Below are 17,782 nucleotides of genomic sequence, written 5' to 3'. Positions count from 1 at the left end.
ATGTTCTCAGTAAGTAGTCACTGCCCATTAACATTCCTGCTGCTGCTGCTGCTGCTGGTTCTCCTGGAGCCCGCTAATGGGCCACAGAACAACCACAGCTCCTAAGTGACAAGGCACTTCTTATCCAAGTGGTGCCTGGGGTCCCTCTCCAAGACACCAAGTAAGAGCTCTTCCCAATTAAAATGTTCCAGATGAAGACCATGACGCATTCCCCAGGGAAAGCACTGGCTGCTCAGGAGCTAAAAGCAAAGCACTTGCCTCCCCGTTTCCCACTCTACTGCCCTTTAAATGGGAAAACAATTATTTTCATCATCCCCAGCAGGAAGTTGCCCGGAGCCAAAACAGGTTCTCTGGGCATCCTTGAGGGAGCCGGACCAGGGGGGAAGCTGGGCCCAGTAGTTCCTGCCTGATGCAATCCGAGCACATTCCCCAGTAGACATGCTCCTCGCATCTTAGCTCAAGACAATAAATTAAAAAGTTGAGGAAAACAACCCAAAGCCTTGCTCTTTTTCAGATTTAGAAATGAGAGAGGGACTGAGCCCATGATAGCCCAGCTCAACATCCGGGAACCAATAAGGCACCCAAGGGCGCATGGATTCCACTCCGGAAGACCCAAGCCTTTTGTGGGCACCCTGCCATGAGCACACAGGGCAAACCAAAGCAGTTCTTGCCCTCTGCCTTGTCTTTTGTTGAGGTTTAAAGCCTCCTGTAAAAGGCTTTTTCCCCTCTGACATCAGAATCCTTCGCAGAGACTCTCGAACAACGTGTTTAATTAGCAGAGCTCAGAATCCAACCTCAGCTGTGCTTTGCCTCGGCGTACAATGGGGACCCTTGAAAACTCATTACAAAGAAATTACTTAGAATGACTATGTGCTCCTGCGAGCTCACTTTGATCTTAAACAAAATCTATCACTTGACATATCTGAGGGGATAGACCTGTTGTTGGAGAAGAGAATGGTTTTAAAAAAATAATAATAATTAGACAAGTAACAGGTTATACAAAAGTCTGGAAGAATCTCAAGTGTCCTTGCATCAAATTTTACCCGTGGTTCCCTACTCTGTGCGGAGCATCCTGGGAATGCTTTGTTTGGGAAATGAACAAATTCTTTGGCCAGTTTCTTTCTTGTGACTTCTCTGTTTCTGATGTCCTCCTTCCCTGCGTTTGTGAGTATCCTATCCTGTAACTGCCCCTGATGCTCATGGCACCTTTCTCTCTAGATTCCTTTCCTAGTGCTCTGGATAGATACTCTTCCACTGTCCTGCTCACAGGTGAGTCCCTGCATGGCACTCCCCAGGCTCTGTACCTGGCCTTGCCTCAAATTCCCTCTTGGAAACCTTAAACATCTCTCATTGATGTCAGAGACATAAGATGGTCCTAGCCCATGGCAGCCCACACACTCCAATGAGTTAAATGGTTATCTTTGGCGAGATAGTCCCCAGATGTATGTCTCTAGTCCTGGACTATATTCTGTTGATGGTTCTGTAGATTGGCTGTGTGTGGAACCCTCAAACTCAACATATACAAAGCAAAGTACATCAGCCCTATTAAATCTTCCTTCTGTGCCTTATTGTTCAGTAAGCGTCTTCATCCACCCATCATTCAAGCAGTAAATTTGAGTTCAGGCTCAGATCCTTCTGTTTGCTTATTATATACAATTGGTCAACATCTGTCTCCATCAAGAATTGGGTTTGGCTCTAGACAGAATCATGGGGGGTGGAGGGGATACTGTGTCTTACCTAGTATAAAGTTTGGAGGTAGCTGTCAGAGGTTGGCTGCCGGGCTCACCATACACTCAGTCCCTGTATTCCTGCCCTGCTTCTCTGCCATGTTTTCCAAAGGCTTTCACTGTTTAGAGCACATCACAGAGATACGATGGCAGTTTCCGATTTCCAAGAACAAAAAAAAAGAGGCGAGGCCACGAGGGCATCTCCATCTTAGCAAGCCTCCCTCAAGAGTCTTCCATGAGCACCTACCATCATTTAGCTCAGATCTCATTAGTAATCCTTCTCCCGGGGGCTACAGAAATTTAAACCTTCAGGTGCTCCCTTCGCTTCTCCCAACAACATACAAGCCCTGCTCATTAACAGAAACAATGGACCAGCTAATTGGAAGGCAAGACAGCGATCAGTGCCATTCATTCTACTTTCTTAATATCTGTCAGATTCAGCCTCCCAGCATGCCCAGTTCAGACCCTTTGCCTTGCTGCTCAGTTGCATCCTAATCAGACCAACTGCCCATCACTCCTGCTGCTCCTAACTCACTATGACTCCATAGTATCTTTCCTTAAATATGTATCTAGTCTGGTCAGTACAACCTTAAATCTTTCAGAGGTTCCCCTATAGCCAGAGAGAGAGAGAGAGAGAGAGAGAGAGAGAGAGAGAGAGAGAGAGAGGAGCTGCACTACGTGGTTTCTAAGCCCTTGCAGTCTGCCTCAGAGCACTTCTGGACCGCCCTTCTCCTCGCTTCCCCCGGAGCTCTGTGCACACCAATCAGTTTTCACTTGGCATATCGGTTTGTTCAGGCTGCCCGGGCTTTGTAAATGCTGCTGGCTCCAGTTCCGTCAGTCACCCAGACATTTTCATATGTGATCAATGATTAGAGACTTGAGGAAGGACCCCCACAGCAAAGCCACCTGTTCACGTGGTGAAAACAGTTAGCAAAATATGCTCTTTGTTACACATGTATAAATATCACTCTCTAAAACATAGCAAGCCTGCTTCCTCTTTCTCTAGGACCAAGCGCTTAGGAGAGACTAGAATCTGCCACCCGAGAATACATAAGATTGTTGAACGGAGGCTAGGAAAATGGCTGTCGGTAACATGCTTGCCTTGTGAGCGAGCATGAGGACCAAAGTTTGGTCCCCCAGAACTCAGTTTCTTTAGAAAATGCAGACATGGTGCTGCGTGCTTGCAATTCTAGAGTTGGAAAGAAAGATAGGCAGATCTCTAGGCTCACTGGCCAAGCTGCTGGGCCTACCTGGCAAGTTCCAACCCAAGGAGATATTGAAGACAAGACAGTTGTGTTGGGGTCCAGCCTCAACAGGGTTCACATGTTCCAGGGTAGGGGCATGTGGATTAGAAATTTTAGGCAGAAGGAACAGAAATACAGAGACACAGAATAGAATGGGGGGGGGGGGGGGTAATTCCATGAACTGAAGGCAATTCATGAAAAAAATTCTCTGCTCTCCCTCTATTTGCCTCAAACCAAAAGGCTTCTGGGAGCCCTTTTATTTCAGGGAGAACAAAGCTGGGCCACTGGAGTCTACTCTGGACTCTTATCAGCCTGGAGAGGGTACCAGAAGTCTACATTAACAAGTGCCGCTAACCAGCCTTTACCTGGTAGACTTCTGGTTCCCTGTCCAGCTCTTTTCCTTTATCTCATTGCCTCTCTGAAAATGTGCTGTTTGGTTTTTTCTTTTTTTAATTGAAAATGGTACATAAGATACTTCATTGAGAAATTGCTGGGTCCCCAGGTGTCAGCCATATGTATGTGTGAAATGTACACATTAAGACATATCAGGAGATGTCACACAAACATGAGAACCTGAATCTGATCCCAAAACTCATATTTAAAAAGCTGAGTATAGTAGTGCAAGCTATAATCTCAATGATGGGGACACAAAGACAAGTGGAACCTGGTCAGCCAAATAGGTCAACTCCAGGTTCAGTGAGAGACTATCTCAAAAAATAAGGTAGAGAGTGGCTGAACAAGACACCTGGCATATTACTTTGGCCTTTGTATTTACACACACACACATTTTAGAATGTTAAGATGTGTTACATTTGTTTTTGCTCTGGAACATTTCTTTAATGATACAAGATGTGCTGCATTCTTTTATGCTACTTTTGTCTAACTCTGTGAAGCTGTGATTCTTTGCCTGTCTAAAACACCTGATTGGTCTGATAAAGAGCTGAACAGCCGATAGCTAGGCAGGAGGAAGGATAGGCAGGGCTGGCAGACAGAGAGAATAAATAGGAAGAGAAATCTGGGAGGAAAGGATCGAGGAACAAAAGGAGGAGAGGAGGACTCTAGGGGCCAGCCACCCATCTACATAGCAAGTCACAGGCAAGAAGGAAAGAAAAGATATAGAGAAATAGTAAAAGGTGAAAGTCCAGAGGCAAAAGGTAGATGAGATAATTTAAGTTAAGAAAAGCTGGTTAAAAATAAGCCAAGCTAAAGCCAGGCATTCATAAGAAAGACTAAGCTTGTGTGTATATTTATTTAGGAGTTGGGTAATGGGTCCCCCAAAGAGCCAAAGAGAAAAAAAAATACATGCACACACACACAAACACACACACACACGTGTGCGCACACACACACACACACACACACACACACACAAAATCTGTTTCTTAATAAGCTGACTTTACTACACGGGTCCACTCCAACTCACAAAGGATGAAGGCCAATATGTTGCTTACACGACCAAAGAAGAAAGATGTGGGCAAGTTCTCCCACAGTCTCGTTAGTCCAAGGAGCCCAAGCTTCCTGACATCTGAGAGGAAAAAGGGGAAGAAGTGACTTCTCACTGGGGGGATCCATCTTGTCCACACCAGTGTTGGCTCTACGTGGGTAAACACAGGCTAAAGAAAAGTGAAGAACGTTGAAAGAGATGAAGATAATGAAAGAGGAGCCGCATCTTCTTCAAAGTCTACCCCAGGCCTAGATCCAGTCCTGAGACGAGAGGCTCGTGAGCAGAACAGAAGGAACCAAGAAGGCAGGTCAAAGCCTAACAGGATGAAACATTCCTTGCTTTTCTCTTATAGTTTTGGTTGTGAGCCTAGCCTTTAATGGCTGAGCCATCTCTCCAGCCCTCCTTGCTTTTCTCAAAACTGGACTACTTCTGTAGAGACACAAGGAGCGAAAGCAATTGAGAATCACCACTGGGTAGACAAGGATGAAGATAACACAAAGTGATGTGCTCATAGCACCCTGAGCACAGACCCTCTGGCGACAGGAGACACCTGGGGACAGGGGGCCTCTGAGTCTATTTTGCCATCTGTCCACCAGTTTCTTCCTGGGAGCCTTACACGGATCTCATGTGCCTGCTCAGCATTGTCCCCTCACTGCAATTAAATCCTCCAGGCAGAGAATGGCCTCTCAGCACCTCCCAGCCTACCCCCAGCACCTCACCCTACACTAACACTTAACTTTCGTCACCAGGAACGAGGTGGTAAATGAGTCAAGTGTCCTGGAGAGAGAAATCTAATGATCACCAAGGCTGCCCAGTCAAAGAGACTGCTAAGAACACACGTCAGCTGTCTGCCAATTTATGTTACCGGCGCTCTGTGGGAACATTCTTTTTAGAGATGCTGGCGGGGCGGGGAACCAAATCTTTAGGGATTTTTTTTTTCTGGTGACATTTCCCCTTTTTGCTTCTCCACTCCATAGTCTTAAAAGAAAAGAAAAAAAAAAAAACATCCCACATTTTAACCTCAAAGGATGACAGAGAAATAGAGGACAGGTCAGTAAACTTCCGAAAGTACACATTGCACCCTAAAGCAAAATTGTGTGTGTGTGTGTGTGTGTGTGTGTGTGTGTGTGTGACAAAGAGTAGAGAAATGATGGAAGGAAAATAAATTCAGAAATTGAAGAAAAAGGAGCCTGAATCGCCAGCCTCAGTGGCCTGAACTCGCCCTGATAGGTGCATGGCCTTTGCAGCCCCAGATTGCCGGCATCTTCTGGGGTACCTGCAACTGATCACCAAGACAAGAACACTTCAGTATATTTAAGGATGAGGGGCATCCTCAAAACACCACTCATCGTAGCCCATAGGTGAACAGGGGCAGCCCGTGGGTACCAGTTCTGAGATCTGCTTAACAGCTTGAGACCAGCCAGCTCCAACTGGCCACACACACGGATGGCACGATGGCTTCGCATCTTTCCACCTGCTCACTTTAGATCTGCTGTGCTCCTTGACGAATAACACAGTGGGGGAGTCCAGGACTCCAGAGGACACTTGGGGACTATTGTGCCACAGTGGGGAAGTATGCGCATAATCACCCATTCCCAGGTTCATGACTGAGACCCACACATCCACAGGCAGATTAATAAGGGAAATGCAGGGTTGCATGTGAAGGCATTCACCTCTAATTCCAGGGCTCAGGAGTCGGGGCAGAGGATCACCAGGGCATTTCAGGACAGTTTGGGCTACATAGAAAGGCAAATGTGAGAAAGAGGGAGGGAAAAAAGTAAAGAAACAGGAGGAAGAAAAAGAGAGAAGAAGAAAGAGAGAGAAGAGAGAGACTGGTTTAAGTGCTAGGTGACATGGGAGCCAAAAAAATGAAGACTCAGAGAAAGAGGCAAGCATGTATTTTATTTTTTTTTAATACTTACATTTAATACTTACAGCTGACCTTTAGGTCACACCTGCCTTTGATCACACTTCTCCATGGCAAACTCAAGTTAATAAACGGGGGTAACTTAGCAAGGTAAAGTTCGGACCCTCACTATGTCCCTTTGTATCCTGACACCAGGCTGTTCCCTCCCTCACCTATAGACACCCCCCTGAGGGTCTGTTCATCTGCCTCAGGGGGGAGGTCAGAGAATCCTTCCTAAGTCTAGGTCCTGTTTGAGGCAAGGAGGGGAAAGGTGAGGGTGGCCTTCTGCTGTTTCTCACATAGCTTAGTGTGTCCTGAACGCCAAAATTATTTAGCACACAGCCAGCTCCCCTGGTAAAGCTTTAACTGTAGCAATGTTTCTATTCCTCCAAGGATAAGTCTTCCCACACAAGTTGCTACCTAGAGGCTCTTTGCTTACCAGTGAGGACTTAGATCAGTCTTCATCCATCTCCGGATATGTCAAGATCATCAATGAAACTAAACTGTAGAAGACTTGGAGTCGGGTCCAGGGCAGTCTGAGACAGAGTTAATTATGTGTGCCTCCAACAGCAATTTTGGAATAAGACCAGATGTAAATCAATAAAATGCTATAGATCTTTAACTCATTTCTCCCTCCCACAAGCTCCTGCTCAGAAACGACTGTTTAAGAAAAGGTCTCCAGATATCACAAACGTTTAAGAGAAAACTGCAAGGATGAAGTTTTACACCAGGGTGTTGGTTAACTTCCTAGTTCTACGTTTGTCCGTTACACACTTTGAACTCCTAAAGACTGAAGGAGTCAAAGGCTACTACACCAGGGTCTGCTTGAGTCTGTCCTGATGTTGAGGCACTCATAGAAGGCCTCCCTTTCTGCCCAATTAAAAGGTTGGACAGATAGGACGTGGAAAATGACCCAGCCAACAAGTGTTTGCCTCACAAACATAAGGACCTGAGTTCAGATCTCCAGTGCCCATGTAAAAAGCTAGATGCAGGCATGTGTGCCCACAATTCCAGTACTAGGAGGTGGAGACAGATTGCTGGCCAGCAGGTCTAACCAATCAGTAAGCTCTGGGATCAGTGAGAGAGCCTGTCTGGAAAAAAAGAGGCACACTTTCAACCTTGACCTTTGTCCTACACACACGTGCGCGCGCGCGCGCGCGCACACACACACACACACACACACACACACACACTTAAACAGTAAAAATAGCAGTTCAGTGGGGTGAGGAACACGATAAAGAAAGAAGCTTGCGTCTTGGTTGGAACAGATTCCCATAAAAAAGACTGAAGAAGCAGAGAAACTAAACCCAGGTTGGTGTCGTGATGGATAGCATCTTTGCCATCGGCATGGCGAGCTCTCAGTGGATGAGGAGCCAGCTCTGGATCAGGTTGCTTTGAGCTTCAGCTGCTGCAGCATCTTCAAGCAAGGGCAGCTGTGACAACACAAAGGACAATCACAACTTGAAGCTAGGCAAAGGAGCGGCGATGATATAGATCTCGCTAGTACCACCTCCAAGCCCCAGAGATGCACAGTCGCCTTCAGTGGGTGGGAGACCTGAGGATGGGAGACCTGTTGCTTTCAGGCTAATAAGAAGGGCCTCAACTCAGGAACCCTTCTTGTTTCGGTGGTCTACCCTGGTCTACCATAACAGTGACTCAGAGACCTATCGAACTTCCCTCCCCTTGGCCATCTCAGACAATGACCAATTTTTTTGACTGTGCTGTGTTCTCTGGAAAGAGGACCATCTACTCATTAAGGTGTCCATCTGTGGCTTTACCGACGGTTTGAGAGCAGGGAGGACATGGGGGAAGCGAGGAATTACGCCAATCCCACGGTTTCCTTGGTTTTCTTCTGAAATGGCAGGAAGGAGAGCAGATATCCACCAGTGAATCAAACATGGTGTCCACACCATTCCAAGCGTTTTACATATCAATTTGTTTTCTAGTGTGTGTTTCATAGGCTTCCCCGGCGAGCCGTTTATTAATACTTCAGTCACCACAGAGAATACAAACGAAGCAGGCAAAAGTTGCCGTGCCTGATGCAACTTCTTTTAGGGTTGAACCAAGCGCTGATGCAAAACTCCAGGGAGGCTCCAGAGCTTTAACCACTGAGGGAGACTGAGCCAGGGAGGCCTGAGATAGGGGAGAAATTTCCTTTTGGTCATGAGTCTTTTACCTTTGCTTTGAAATCCCCAGACCTTTCTTTCTCCTAGCTTTGTGCTAATTACCACACTTAAGTTAGAAAACCAAAGTAGTGGAGAAGGGGGGTGACTTTTGTGCTGCTGGCTTTTGTGCTGGGACACTGGAGCTAAGAAAAGGCTGTCTGAGGGAAGCCATCACAAGGCATCTATTGCACCCATGCATCCTTCTTTCCATGTCAGGTACCTTCTTCAGGTGGAGCCAGCAAGGGATGGTAGAAAATAGTCTGAGACCATTATCTGGAGTAAGAGTCTAAGCTCTTTGGAAATTTCTAGAGGTAGCTTGCTTGTTTTTATTTTGCACAATCCACTGAGAAGTATTTGGGCAGTCTTGTCCCCCTGGCTTAACTCAGGGAAGTTAGTAAATACTTAAGAGAAGACGGGAGAACAATCAAACCACACCAATGTTTTTCATCAAAGACACCCCCTCACACCTTGTTGGGCAACAGTGATTCTGATGAAAAAAAAAAAAAGATTGAGGTGCAGAGAAGCTGTGCAAAAAGGTCATCGCATCCTCGCCATCCCCAGCCTTCCCTGTGAGAGAGAACGGCAGAAAACACTCAGAGTGAGTATTGCTTTCACTCAGCCACATCTCGGGAAACCTTGAGACTGACGTGGACTGAGCACGGAAAGTTCCAGGCATAGGGTTTGTTTTCACAGAAAACCAGATCTACAGGCTAAGTAATGAAGTGCTGGGCCCCAAAACATACCACCTCCCCGGAAAGCCCCTGAAACTCAGGCAGAATTCTCTCTTGATTCACCTGTGGTCTGTTACCAGAACTTGAAGCCATCGAACACTTCCAAGCAATAACCTCACAGGAATGGCCCAGGGACCACTTCTCGGGCTAACACTGACAAACATGCAGGTATCCAGGAAAGAGAAAGCAATGCAAGTTATTTGTCAGGTCAAGTGAGTAACAGAGACTCTATCGTTGCTGTTGCTTCCATGAATCTAGCAGACTCTAGATTTTCCTCTTCGAAGAAAATTTCAAGTTTTATTTCTGTGGTATCCAGTCTCCTGAGGTGTCATGAAAGTTTAGGTGGAGAAAATCCAGTTGAGATTAATTTTTTTAAAATTTGTCTTCTAAATGGAAGCCACAGTGACCAAGAAGTTAAGACCAAATGGAGACTCTATTTCTAAATGATCTCATCTCACCTTGAACCCAGAGCACTGGATCCCAGGCTCTTTGATGGGACCACAGGCCTGGACCACTCCTGCATCCCTTTTCTGACCACAGTCATCCTGAACAGGGAATGGGGATGGGGTGCTGGGATATTTGGCTTCAACATTAAACCACAATGGTTTGGACCAGAGAGGTGGGTTAGCTGGTAAAGGTGCTTGTCACCAAACCTAAGCACCAAAGTTCAATCCCCAGCACCCACATGATGGAGGAGAGAACTGACTCCCGCAAACTGTCCTCTGACTTCCACACACACACACACACACACACACACACACACACACACACTTTAGGGTGCATACAGAAAGAAAGAGAGAGGAGAGAGATGCAAGAGAGAGAGAGAATAAATTTTTAAAAATTTGTACGTGGTAAAAGAGAAATGGAAGCCCATCTACAGAAATGGGACAGAAGGCCCCAGTGAGGTGGCCATTTGGAAAAGGACAAACTAGGAAGCTGAGAAGAATCTCTTGTTGACCCTTCACACATTCTCTTTCTCACATATTTCTTCCTCAAGGTTTCTCAAGGGAGAGCTAAATGAACAAAGAAATGAAGAAATAATGACAAGCATAACACCATCACTCTCATCATGTAGAGGCCTCCCCATGGTACCTTCTCCTCCTGTGGAGCACTCCCATCACATAGGGATATCAGATGGTACCTTCTCCTGTGGAACACCCTTCCCACGTTTCGAAGTACCTCCCTCATCTAGTATAATATCCTCTCCTCACGTGGGGGGGGGAGGGGGGCGGCTCCCCTGTCATGCAGTGCCCTGACTTCATGGAGCACTTTGCCCTTCCATGGAGCACTCCCTTCATGTAATGTCCTCCCTCTGTGTGATGACTTCCCCTCACATGGCCCCCTCCCCTCCGAATTTTGTGTCCTCTCCTCATGTGATGCTTTCTCCTCTGGGCAAGCCTCATGGTACCCTCAGCTGCAGTGGGGCCCTCCCCTCAACTGGGGATAAAATCCTTATAGCACGGTCCCTGTCAAATTAGACATTTAGAACAATCGTGTTGTCTTCTTTGAAAATGTAGATAGGAAGGAAACAGACCATAGTCATTCTTTGATAGGCTGTGTAATTTTTTTAAACTACAAATCAGGGCTTTGGAGACCTGGGAGGAGATAAACAGAATCTCGGCACAAGGGCTGCAGGATGTGTGAGTCATCCCAAGCCTGGCGCTGAAAAGCTCTGAGCAGCTTAAGATTTGTGCTAGGTGTTTCCTCCTACATTCAACCTCATATTTCCATGACTAGCCCTTCCTCCTTTTTATTTCTCTCCATATACTGCACTTGTTGGTCTATAAATAACGTTATTACGTGCTGGGCTTTTAAATGTCGGCATCCTGTGCCCAGCTCTACAGCGTGACATATCATCCACTTTCCTGACATTGAACAGAGGTTCTAAATGGTGACGTTTTCCTAACCCTGGGAGTGAAAGGTGAAACCATGTGAGAATGTTCTTGAGTCAAAGTTTATTCTAGGTGTCCCTTAGCTGTGCAGTTCTTGGGATTTCTGTAGTAAAAAGGTTTGATACTTCTTCCCCCCATAAAGTCACAACCAGCAATGCTGGAGATGGCTTAGTGGTTAAGGACACCGGCTGCTCTCCCAGAGAACCAGGATTCAATTCCCAGCACCCTCATGGCAGCTCACAGTTCACAACTTTCTGAAGCTCCAGTTCCAGAGGACTCCACACCCTCACACAGACACATATGCCGGCAAAGCATCAATGCACATTAAAAAGTCATAGCAGAATTTTTGGCACTTTTGGGGGTGGGACACAGCTCCCAGTAATTAAAGGCATGGTGACACACACCTTTAATCCAAGCACTCAAATTTGGGAGTCAGAAGCAGAAGAAACTCTAAGTCCAAAGCCAGCCTGGTCTACATAGTAAGTTCTAAGCCACCCAGGGTTACACAGTCATGACTCTCCAAACAATAACAAAAAAAGAAAGGCTAACCAGAGAAATGTAGGCCCAATTTAATTCATCTAAATTTTATGTGATTTCAGAAGACTCAAGGAAAATGTTTTAAAGCATGGACGACAGTGTAGAGACATAACAAGAAAAGCTCAGGCGTCCTGGTGGTAGACTCAAGGGCCCCACACAACCTCCTCATGGTCTGTCCTTCCAGGTATGCAGCAGTAACCTTCTCCAATGAGACTTTTGACCCTCCTCCAGCCAAGGTAGATCAGCATTCTCGCTACCATCTTCAAGACTGGAAGATGGGGACACTAGCATGGCCTCCTTGTTTCTGAATTCTCTAGGTCTCATTCAATCCAAAAAACCTTGGGGCAGCATTTTATGAACCCTGACACCCTTAGACTAAAAGAATGTTCTGAATTAGTGAGAGGGAGAGAGACAGAGACAGACAGAGAGAGGGAGAGAGGGAGAGAGGCTAAGAAGTATTAGTCTGTAACACAAAGAAGCAAGAATGGAGTCAGGCATGTTGGCACACACCTGTAATGCCAGCACCCTGGAGATAGAGGCAGGAGGGATCAGGAGTCTGAAACAAGCCTTGGCTACATAGCAAGTTCATGGCTAGCTTGGGCTACATGAGATACTATTTCAAAAACCATGAGGAACGGGATGAAGAGGTAGAAAAAATAGAAGGAGGAAGATGAGGAGAAGGAAGAGGAGGGGAAGAGAAGTTCTAAAGAGCGAGGAGGAGCAGGGAGGAGCAAGGAGAAGCAGGGGGAGCAAGGAGAAGCAGGGAGAAGCAAGGAGAAGCAGGGAGGAGCAAGGAGAAGCAGGGAGGAGCGAGGAGGAGCAGAAGGAGCAAGGAGGAGAAGAAAAAAGCAGGGAAGAACAGGGAGGATCAGGGAGTAGCAGAGAGAGGGAGAATTTTAATTTTTCTTTTTTAAAACTACTGTTTCTGATAGAGGTGGGCAGTCCTTGGGCTTCCCACAGGTCAGGGAACCCTGATTGCTCTTCGAGCAGATGAGGGAGGGGGACTTGATCGGGGGAGGGGGAGGGAAATGGGAAGCGGTTGTGGGGACGAGGCAGAAATCCTTAATAAATAAATAAATTTAAAAAAAAAACTACTGTTTCTAGCCCCTACCTGTCTAATTGTTAATCATTATTCTGGCCTCTGTCCCACCCCCAAAGTACTGTGAAGTATGGGTTATAGAAAAGCAAGCAGACAGAAGGAAGGTGCCAAAGGGCTGAGCTTTGGAAGGCCAGTGTCCCCCTTTTCCCTGCCCCTGTGGTCTCTTTGTCTCCAGCCCACCCATGGGTCCCTGATCCCCATATGTCACAAGCAGCCTGCCACAATCCTCAGAAGGCACTGGGCACAAGAGGGGCCCTTCCTCTGTCCTCAGGTTCAATCATTGGGGTGAGCAAATTCAACTGGCAAAAGATAGATTAGCCCAGAGGAGTAGGGGAACTGATTTAATTAGGTATAAATGTGCCCGAATTCACAAAGAACTGTGTCTCAGGGGGATAGTTAGAATCTGGGTTTATTTACCGTCTTAATAGGGCTAGGAAGAGGGGCGCTCCTGTGAGAAAGGGGAGAAGAGGAGGGACACTCAGAGAAAAGCAAAGGACCACTTGGAAAGATAAATGGACCCTTAGGAGACTAGATGGGAGATGAAATGTGGTTGTGATAATATCAGAGTATGGCACTGATTTCTGGCCTCCAAAAAGAGATTAAAATTGCTTCTAGGGCAGGGATTTGCGACAACTGGAGGTGGGGAGGGGGGGTGCTCTGTTTTTAGGCAGATAAGACATTATGGGAATCCAAATGCCTTCAGCTCAAAATAACTTTTGTATACCACCGTGGTTTTTTCTAGACTCTTTCGCAGCCAGTCCGCCCATGCTTGGAAACCGGAGAGCCTGCCGCTCCTCTCAGCTTTACAGAATCTCCAGTTGCCCACTCACCAGCCAACACCAAACCGATTCAACTTTTTCAGCGCCCGGATTTTCCTTCATCCCTTTCCTCTTGCAAACGGTGGGCTAAGCTCTATCCAAAGGATGCTTTAAGCAAAGCATCAGGAGGGCTTATCTTCCGGGTACCAACAACCTGCGCTTTGTCCTTGAAACACAAAGACGTGGTTTTCCCCACACGGGGAAGGTAGAAATGCCACGAGGAGAATAAAAGTAAACGTTCAATAATTTTCCCTCAAAAATAGCAATGAAATGATGTAACATAAAGGCTCTACCTTGGCTGTCTGTGGTTTTCTACCACCCTGCTTCATTGCATGCCCGAAAATACCACCATACTGTTTAGATTGTTGGCAAAATTATTTCAAATTCATGACATTCTGCCAAAAGCACCTTATTTCAAGTGCTATACCCACCGAACAAGCCGCGAGCCGCTGATACTGCATGTGTGAAAAGCTTTGTGTCCCGTCAAGCGTGTGGTAGGTGTGGAACAATTGCCTCTTGGATCTAAATAGCACTGTTCGAGTCAATGAGCGCGAAGGGAAAAGGAGGAAGGGATGTGTCTTAGGCCTCTTAGCTGACATGATCATAGCCTGGTGTGGTGGCTCCCGCTGGTAATGCCTGACCTCAGGTGTCTGAGATAGTTGGAGGTTGAGGCTACATAACAAGTTCCAGGCCGGCCTGTTCTATAATGGGAGTTTCTGTCTCAAAAAAAGGTTGGGGAGGGACTGGTGCGATGGTCCAGTTGGTAAAAAGCTGAACACATGAGCAGGAAGACCGTAGTTAGGATCACCACATAAGAAGCTGGGTGTGGCAGCATGTGCCTGTAACCCCAAAGATGTGCAGCAGAGACGAGATCCTTGGGCTCATAGGCCAGCCAGTATAGCTCAATGGTAAGGTCCAGGTTCAGTGAGAGACCAAAAACAGAAATTAGAGAATAAAAAACCCACCTGACATAAACCCCTAGCCTCACGTGTGCGCATGCAGCCCATTCACACGCGTCCACATATGAGCATGTACACATGAACACATACACGCACACACACACATGCACAAACATATAAAAGACATGATCTTGGCCTCGAGTCAGGAAACTCATCAGATGAAAGAATCCTCTAATAAAGTACAGAATGCACAGATAAATCTGAATTTCAGAGAACCAGTAACTTACTTATTAATATAAGTATGTATGCGTCATACAATATTTGGGATATGGTTAGCTATACCAAATTAATGTTTTTTCCTGTAATTTGATCAGACTGATCTGGGACTCCAATACTGTTCTTGGCTAAATCTGCCAACCTAGAGTACATGAGATGAGATAAAAAGTAAACAGGAAAAGTTACCAGTTTCCTAGCTAGACAACCTGAGTTCTATCTCTGGGACCCACATGGGTGGAAGGAGAGAACTGACATTTGCAGGTTGTCCTCTGGCCTTTGCATGAATGCTGTGGCTTATGCACATACACACACACACACAAATATTACATAAATACAAGCATAATAATAAAAAATGTAATCTGGCAACTCGTAAGCATCAGTTTAAGAAACTGACATCATGGCTACTGAGCTGGTGGAGGGGGCCATGTTTGAAATCACAGACTGCAGTGATTTCACCACAGTGGGAGGCCAAACAAGGAGCACCTCTGAATCCAGCTGCCTTCTAGCCCTGTCCTGCTTTGTTCGGCAGCAAACAGGAGCTGGCGCTGGCCCTGCCACAGTAAGAAGAGATGCTATGCTCAGTCAGGGGCTGCAGGACCAGGGTGTCCCTGGCTGTAAATGTCTTGTGTCCAAGACCCATCCCTGGATCCCAGCTCTCCTTCTTCCACCTCACATGTGTTTCTATCCTCAGCTCTGGGGGAAGAGCTTTCCTCCAGGGCCTTAGACAGCAGCTCTGCCTCTGAGCTCCGCCTGAGTGTCTCAGACACCAAAAGCAGAGCCCACAGCTCTTCCTCCATACCCTTTCTCACCTCCTTGGCAGCGCTAGTCTTGATGGATTCAATCCTTGGTGGGATTTTCTTCCCTTACATTTATTTATTTATTTATTTGTTTATTTATTTATTTTGAGACAGTGTCTCCTGAATCCCAGACTGGCCTTGCTAGGCATCAGAGGGTTGAAGTTCTGCACGTCCTGCCTCCACCTCCTCAGTGTTGACATTACAGGCAAGCACCACCATCCCTAGTTTTATTCCAGGCTGATGATCAAACCCAAGGCTTCTTGAATGCCAGGTAAACTCCAACCCAAGACCCAGTGTCTTTTTCCTTCCTTCTTTCTTTCTTCCCTCCTTCCTTCCTTTCTTCTTTTAAACTTGTAAAGGTTATCATTCGCACATACCCCTTTTCAATGAAACCACAATTCCCCTGAGTCGCCCTTCACACCTCAAAGTACAACCCCATCTCCCCCTCCCCTCCCAGTCAAAGTAAGCCAGCCTTTTCCTCTCCCAATCTCTTTCATTATCGTCATTCCCATTGAAAAAGTTTCCATGGCTTCCAGCTTCCTGCAGAGTTAAATCTAGACCTCCTTTCTGGCTTTTCACAGCCCTTCATAATAAAGCCCTACTCTGCCTAGATGCTTCCGGTCCTCCTATTTCCTGACACACAGCCTCTTCAATAGCAGGGCCTTCTGACCTCCTGTCTGAGGAATCCATCAGCTCAATCCCAGCTCCACTGCACTTTCCCCCGTTGAGAACAAGCTTGCTTGCCGCTGGCTGACTAAACCTGTCCACTTGTTAAGAGACAAGCAATTTCCCTTTCCATCACGGAGATTTCCTTACCTGACCCAGCCCACAGGGATCCCTCAAGACAGTCTTTACATTATTACTAAGGACAGGAAGTACAACGTGATGAAACTGAGCTGGGGATGCAGCTCTTTTACTAAGAGTATCTGCCTAACACACTTGAGGCCCTGGATTAGATTCCCAGCACAGCATAAGACTGTGGGCACCCACAATCCCAGCACCAGGGAGACAGAGGCAGGAGGAGCCAAAATTCAAGGTCATCCTCAATTATGGATTGAGTTCAAAGCCATACTGTGATACATATATATGTTCCTATCTTTAAAAAAAAAGAAAATTCAGGGAGAGGCAATATCATTTTAATGAGATTCTAACATGCTAACACTCTGGCTGGCAAAAGGAACACTGTACAAGGATGATTTAAACTAGATCCTACCCAAGGATGGTGACACCAAGTCCAAGGTGGAGGAAGATGGGGACAAGAAGCATCAGGACAATTAGGAAACTGTGGCAATGGTTCAAGCAAGGTCCAGAGGACCTGAAATAAAATGGCACTGCAGGAGGAAGAGGACACAGAGGTCTTGGGTCTGAGCTGCCTGACAAGCTGACCAGTGACTGTCACAGCAGGCAACTGCCCAAGATGGGAAGCCGAGAAAATTCAGGAAGTCTCAAAGTCACTCAAAAGCCTGCTCTCCAAGACGGGTGCTTACTGTGTTTGCTGGAGATTTGAGACCCGACCCAAGGAATTGAGAAAGAGGAGCTGTGGGCAGAAGCCAAGAGGAAGACGTTTTCCAAGACTATGGTACATGGTCATGTACCCAGGTGACCCAAAGTAAGGTGAGCTGACTCTCTCCTCCCACACCCAAGATGGAGAGTGCCTCAACCCAGGGATATTGAGGACTGAGACACCACCCACCGGCCTGGGGAGCATCCCTGGGGTAGCCTCTGGCAGAAGCCTGAGGCCAGGCAAGGAAACAAAGTCCGGGAGTAGATCTCAGAGCAAAACACAACACTGAGGCCTGAAATTAAAGCTTATACACACACACACACACACACACACACACACACACACACACAATGACTTGTCCTAATTAGGGTTTCTGATGCTATGGTGAAACACCATGTCCAAAAGCAAGTTGAGGAGGGAAGGGTTTATTTGGCTTATTCTTCTACATCATAGTCCATCATTGAAGGAAGTCAGGACAGGAACTCAAGCAGGGCAGGAACCTGGAGGCAGGAGCTGATGCAGAAGCCATGGAAAGGAGTTGCTTACTGACTTGCTCATCATGGCTTGCTCAGGCTGTTTTCTTATAGAACCCAGGACCACCTGCACAGGGATGGCACCACACATGATGGGCTGCCCATCCCCCATCGATAGCTAATTAAGAAAATGCCCCACAGGCTTTCCCATAGCCCAGTCTTATGCCTGCATTTTCTCAACTGAGACTCCCTTCTCTCAGATGATTCTAG

The sequence above is a fragment of the Microtus oregoni genome, unplaced genomic scaffold (genome assembly GCF_018167655.1).
Source record: "Microtus oregoni isolate MIOR12 unplaced genomic scaffold, Mior012 000042F_ref0000377, whole genome shotgun sequence".
NCBI classification, from domain to species: Eukaryota; Metazoa; Chordata; class Mammalia; order Rodentia; family Cricetidae; genus Microtus; species Microtus oregoni.
The sequence above is the reverse complement of the archived record's forward strand: the minus strand, read 5'-3'. Positions refer to the sequence as shown.